Source organism: Adiantum capillus-veneris, chromosome 22 (genome assembly GCF_014529385.1).
Source record: "Adiantum capillus-veneris isolate H3 chromosome 22, ASM1452938v2, whole genome shotgun sequence".
Taxonomy (NCBI): Eukaryota; Viridiplantae; Streptophyta; class Polypodiopsida; order Polypodiales; family Pteridaceae; genus Adiantum; species Adiantum capillus-veneris.
The window spans coordinates 94,226,156-94,232,383 of NC_140952.1; the positions used below are offsets into that span (position 1 = coordinate 94,226,156).

A 6,228-nucleotide genomic window follows, 5' to 3' on the forward strand; every position below is an offset into this window, starting at 1 on the left:
ACATTTATCACTGCCCAGTCTACTATGAGATATGAGGCCATTTCCACTGCCTATTCGGAGAGGGTTTTGGACCATTGGTCAAAGTTATGAGATCAAGATCAGAGATGCCTTGGGCTATTTTTATTGGAGCTGCGCAGACATAGGGAGAGCCTCTTGAGGAGACCAGACAGTAGAAGACACTCACACAGGGAGATCACTGATTTTTTCATACTACATGCTCGACATCCAGATGAGCAGGCATCACAGCAAACTTCAGAGTCCAACTGTACTAGAGATACATTGACTGACAGGGCCACTAAGCTTGGGAGATCTAGACGTCCACGATTGCGAGGGTCATTGAGACATCGGTGGAAGCTGCATCAAAGGGTCACGACTATTCTGGCACGACATGGGAGACGCCCAGTGAGAGTACTCACTATGGAGGACATTGATGAGCTCCGCCAAAGACCGATGCTAGATATCATAGGATAGGATCTTGATTCCAGAATCTCAACCTTTCATTTCATTTCCTTTCATTTCTTTTCATTTCATCCCATTTCATTTCGTTCCATTTCACTTTAGCTCAATTCAGTTTCAGTTTTTCAGTCTTTTACAAAGACATTCTATCAGATTCACCATTTGTAAACTCTTTTGTCTCATAGGTCACTTTGGCCTTTTGAAGACGTTAATATATAATTTCATCTCTCTCTCTCTCTCTCTCTCTCTCTCTCTCTCTCTCTCTCTCTCTCTCTCTCTCTATATATATATATATATATATATATATATATATATATATATATATATATATATATATATATATATATATATATATATATATATATTCAAGTTCACTAGTTGCACTTTCTGTTCATGTCTTGCTATATATTTCTCGCTTGGGTGTCCAAGCCTATTACAAGTAGAACTCGAGCAGCTTTTTGAAAGAAGTCCATGAGCTATGACTCTTGCCCTCCACAGGGGTGTGTGGGTGACTAGAGAAGAGCCAGTAAGAAGCAACCAAGCTGGCTCTCGTCCCTCGACTCCAATAGCACTGCAAGTATAAGGTGTCCAGTGAAAAGCCTCATTCTCCACCCCACCTCCAAAGTCCACATACCCTACTTATCCTCCATTCTTTGTCAATCTTGCTACCCGCCCAACCTCAATCTCTAGTCGTGAGATAAGACTCTAAGCTGTCCAATCGCCACTCTAGCACTATGTGGCATATGTGTCCATATAACTTGGCCGTTGGCTGAAGCCATGCTCCTATATTTCACTATCTTCGATAGAAGAGGCTGTCTTATCTTCTATAGTAGAGGTTGTCTGGGTGCCTCTCAAATTTGTAGCTACCAAGGATCATGTCGGAGGATGCAATTCCTCGCTATGTGAGAGGCATATAAATGGGGAGTCTGGGTCATACTGAAAGGTGAAGCTGCTCTATACCCAGACCATGTGTACTCAACCATACCATGATCTACTCTCACGTGCCTTTACCAGTGGCCTAGATGCCTTGAGCTCGTATGAAAGTCTGTCCTACGATAGCTCCCCTCAATCTCTGGATTAAGAAACATCCTGTCTGAAGAGAGCCTCCATTAGCCTGGGCGGTGGCACTCTGCTCTAATAATGTCATGTGGGGAAGAGAGTATGGCAAAAATACAACAGTCAGCAACACCAGGAAGACGGTCTTACCGAACCAATTATGCCCGCACTCAGGCAGATACGATAATCATCTTCACCAAATCCTGGTGCACAGTGTACAACCCCTGTGCCGCTGTCATCTTTGACATATTCATCCGACAGCACCTTAAAGGCTACGCTGGAAAGTTCCAAAAAGTAGTCAAAAAGAGGTTGGTACCTGCGACAAAAAAAACAGTGCATTATTAGTGATATTCAATGTGAAGATCAATCACAACAACTTATTGCCGTGTACCTTTTTCCAGCTAATTCTGAACCACTCAATCGGGCCAAAATTGTATAGCCACCAGAATCAGCCTTCTTTTCTCCAGACTTTTCCTTGCTTGAGCCACCATTTTTATCAGAAGACTTGGGATTGTCACTTTTGACGGCTGTGTCCATCACCTTGGGGACATCACCATTTGGCACCCCTACTTTGGCTTTTCAAGTTGGTAGCTGAGATAGAAGACTCTCTGCAACAATGTAAATAGTCCCCCGTCACCTTGCATTGAGCCTAGCAGGCACAAAAGCACAACTATAGATCTCATTAGTGATTAAAAAAGAATTAGTGCCCAAGTGTTTTATTGCACTTATGTACAGCTCACTATACTTCTCATTGTGCACTGCCAGCACAAAGAAACCTGGAAGAGCTGCAGAAGCACAATATAGGAAGCCCATAAAATCATCAATGGAACTATAGTTTCCAAAATGATTGCAATTATTGGGCACTTGCAGTTCGAACCAGCAAGCAGGAACTTCCAAGGCTACAAGGGATCATACAAAACAAGCGAATTGCTGCTATCAGATACAGATATTTCATTTGGGCAAATACATGGTGTGTGCTGATAAACTGAATCAGGATAGAGTTGGCATTGGAAAAAGCTAGGCTCTAATGCTTATCACAGACTACAAAAACATATGATCCACACAAATACTTCAAAAGAAAATTGCTAAGTTTCAGACAATCTCAATACAATGCCGTCATCTTGAAGAACTGACTCCATCATCAAAGAAAATCCAAGAAAAACAATAAACAGTATAACTTGGCTACCACTGATGATTTTTATAGCTGACCTTAACATAACTAAAGTTTGGATTCACACAGAGGGCTAAATTGCTTGGTAAAGTCCATGGTGTCGTGGTCCAAGCTACCATTGCTGCTCCATCTGCATCCTCCAGCAATGGGAAACTGATCATAACGGAAGGATCAGATACATCCTGAAAAAGCAGGAGGAAGCGCCAGTTTATAGGCAAACAAGCGCAAGCCCCAGAAATAAGCATCAACTGCAAGGATCATACCTTGTAATTTAATCCCGTCTCAAAGTTTGAAAGGGGTGTGTTACAACCTATGCTGTAAGGCATGACCTGCATCAAACCCCATAGAGAAACTTGCATCAAAATTTATAAAACACCATGATACATGTATCTTGAAAACAAAAGAGCCATTTCCATAATTTTGGAAGTTCTGGCTTTTAATGAAATTTTGGTAATGAAGGCCTGACTTTTAATAAGCTTATTACAGATTATTTGAAGCACTCCTTATACTTCACTCAACAAGAATTGCAGACATAAATAACTTAAATGCATACCTTGAAGCCTCGGGGATCTAAAGTTTGTAGTCACTCTCAAAGTCAATCCACCGTCCCATACGTGTGACAACAGTCTCCCATTCTTTACTATATCTCATTACAATGGCTCTATATTCTTCATTATAGACGTCAATTCCCATCTTCAACACATCCTTCACGCTCTTGATATTAAGCTTTTGGTTGATCTCATGGGAGGCCATGGCAGTCCCAGCGAAAATGGCGAGTCACATGACGGGGCTTGCCCTCAGACAGCTCCAGCTGTCTTTTGAATGCATCCAGCCCCTTCCAAAGGGCAAGGATCTTTTCTCCTGTTGCGGAAAGTTGAAGTCCTTGCCCTCACACACGTCCTCCATGGCGATGCAGCTACTCACGACAAAATGTTTTGTGTGCGCGTGCGTGTGACACAAAGAGCGAAATTGTATTGAGTTGAGCAGAAGCTTACGAAGCCCTCCACTCCCGTAAAATAACAAGGTCGTTAAAAAGTGAAGTTCTTGGTTAGAAATGTTATTGAATTGTATGTGTGAGAAATCATAGAGATGTACTTTATGCTTGGCGATTCACAGTAGCAAATAATATAAAGTGTGGTATGGGAAAATATTCAACTTTGATATGTGAAAGTAATTCGATTAGAGAACATTGGTAGGTGTGTATTCTAAGTAAGAATATACAATGATTTTGATTTTATCCCAAGAAACAAGCAGTAGAGAACCATGTAAACTATAGTACACGAAAACAATAAATCATGACTGTAAAACATAACTAAATTGGAGGATATCAGTTTCAGTGTATTTCAAGCACGAACATATAATTTTTCTTATGCTTTGTCATAAGCTTATCTACAAGAATTTACAACTCTCTTTATACTTGTATTCCGATTCTATCTGTAGAGGAACTGTATAGTGGTTGTAGGTTTGCTAAAAGTGTCATTGAAGTATTTTTTAACGGAAGTTTCGGATTTGGAAATTAAAGAGGGTTGAAAAGGTGTAACCTATAGTTGATCGTTGTCCATCTGGATCTCCACCCCAATTGGAATCGCTCCATCCTCGTAGAATGAGCTAGGAGTCTGTACCTCCAGCTGCATAGTGAATGCTTAATGACTTGGTTGCCTTCAAATACCGCAGAGTCCAAAGATCCTGCTTCAAATGTGACTTGGTGAGTTTCTACATGAAAGAACTAAGAAGTCCCATCGGGAAACTGACATCAAATCAAGTGTTGAGTACCCAAATGAGAGAACCAACCAGTTTTTGATGCATTGCAGCATTTGATACATTCTAGCATTTGCTACATCTTGCGAATCATATTGTGACGAAGCTCATGAGTCAAAGTTTCTTACATTAAGAATGTCTAAAATCTCTTGCAAATTTCTTCTTGTTTTCATTTTTGATTTCTTTGCTCTTGTAGTTTGCTATTTTGGATGGTTAAGCTAAAACTCAAGTTCTAAGTGGAATCTTTGAATTGCTAAAACTCAAGTACTAAGTGGAATCTTTGAATTGTGGGTGGCTCTTGAAGCCTCAATCTTTAGTTTGAGCAAGGACATAGACAAGTTGCAAGCCATTCACTTCACCCCATTTTGTGGAATAGTAGCATTGGTTTAAAGATAAGGTTTGCGACTCAGATATATGCAATGTTTTGAAGGTAATATTGTAGTGTAATCAAATCGTATGTTGCCTTCTCTTTTGGTTCCATCTTGAGGAAATGAAATTTGGATGCAGGGCAAGACTGTCGTTGTGGCTAGCACTGAAGCTAGTCCCATATGAATTGCGCTAGAGATTGCTCACATTGTGAAGGAGCTCTATGTCTTTTAGTGAAGCCCTCTCTCTTCGTTGTTCTTTCTAACGCAAGAAACGCTAAAGTGTTTGCTTCTGGCCTCAAATCACCCAAAGGGCTATTTTGAGACATGCATGGGGTGATCAAAGACCGAGGCATGAGACAGAAGGTAGAGCCCAAATATAAACTGGAATACAAGGAAGTCCTCTTTTCTAGCTCATTCCACCATGTTCTCACTCGCTTCAACGTACAACTAATCACCAACCACATTCTCGAAATGCATGAAAACATAATCTTCCTCAACGAGACGCGCTCTCTTTAGAGAGACATCATCATCTATGCAACAAGTTTCAATCTCTTCTTGCTACTTTGTACTATAGGTACCTCTGGCTTACAGTTCAATCAAAAAGAATATTCCTTTTAGAAACCACCAAACAAGGCTTCCCCAAGTTTTTTACTCTCTTGGACTATAATACAAGTGCAACTTCCCAACTCATCGAAATTGAGGATCAAGTGCGCCACACCATGGGTTATCTCACTTTGATGAGGGGCCCAATTTATTGAATAGAGCCTCATGATTCTATAGCTACTACCAATATCAAGATTTACAATCTCAATCAGCTCTTCTCACTACTTCGTACTATGGTCATCTCTAACCTAGAGTTCAATCAGGAGGAATATTCCTCTCTCATAAACCATCAAACAAGGCTTTCCCAACTTCTTTTCTCTGCTAGGTTACAACAAAGGCACAGCTTCCCAACTCATTGGAATTGCGACCCAATTATTCTGTTACATCATGAGTTATCTCACCCTGATAAAAGGACCAACTCGCTCGATAGAACCTAATGGTGCTATAGTCAGTACCAATATCAAGATTTTCTACTACATTGAAGACCAGGAACAATATGGGTCTCCAAGGGCCAACAATTGGTATCGTCATTCTAACACATGCCATCTTTCTAGTCTTTGCCCGCTTTGGAATTTGTACACAAGTTATAGTCAGGTAACCCTTCATGTTATCGCATAAAATGAGCCTTTTTTGTTCAAATTGCTCAAGTATACTGTAAGGAGAATCATGATTTTCAAATCATAGGCATCAATTATTTAGCTTGTTTATTTCATGTTCACAACTCTTGATATGGATAGCTACGGTTTGCATATTCCAGAGTTTCAGCCAAAGCTGGCCTGAACTATGGAACTACTAAATGTAAATCATGTTGCTATT

At 40.4% G+C, this 6,228-nt stretch overlaps 1 pseudogene across 1 annotated transcript; it reads right to left on the reverse strand.

Annotated features, from left to right (window-relative positions):
* Positions 1-826: 826 nt before the first annotated feature.
* Positions 827-3,694, reverse strand: LOC147429817 (isoleucine--tRNA ligase, cytoplasmic-like; annotated as a pseudogene). The gene is made up of 6 exons (XR_015185903.1): positions 3,487-3,694; positions 3,237-3,253; positions 2,947-3,012; positions 2,722-2,865; positions 1,904-2,161; positions 827-1,828 (listed from the first exon to the last, which is right to left on the reverse strand). The product of XR_015185903.1 is annotated as an isoleucine--tRNA ligase, cytoplasmic-like (transcript).
* Positions 3,695-6,228: the final 2,534 nt, after the last annotated feature.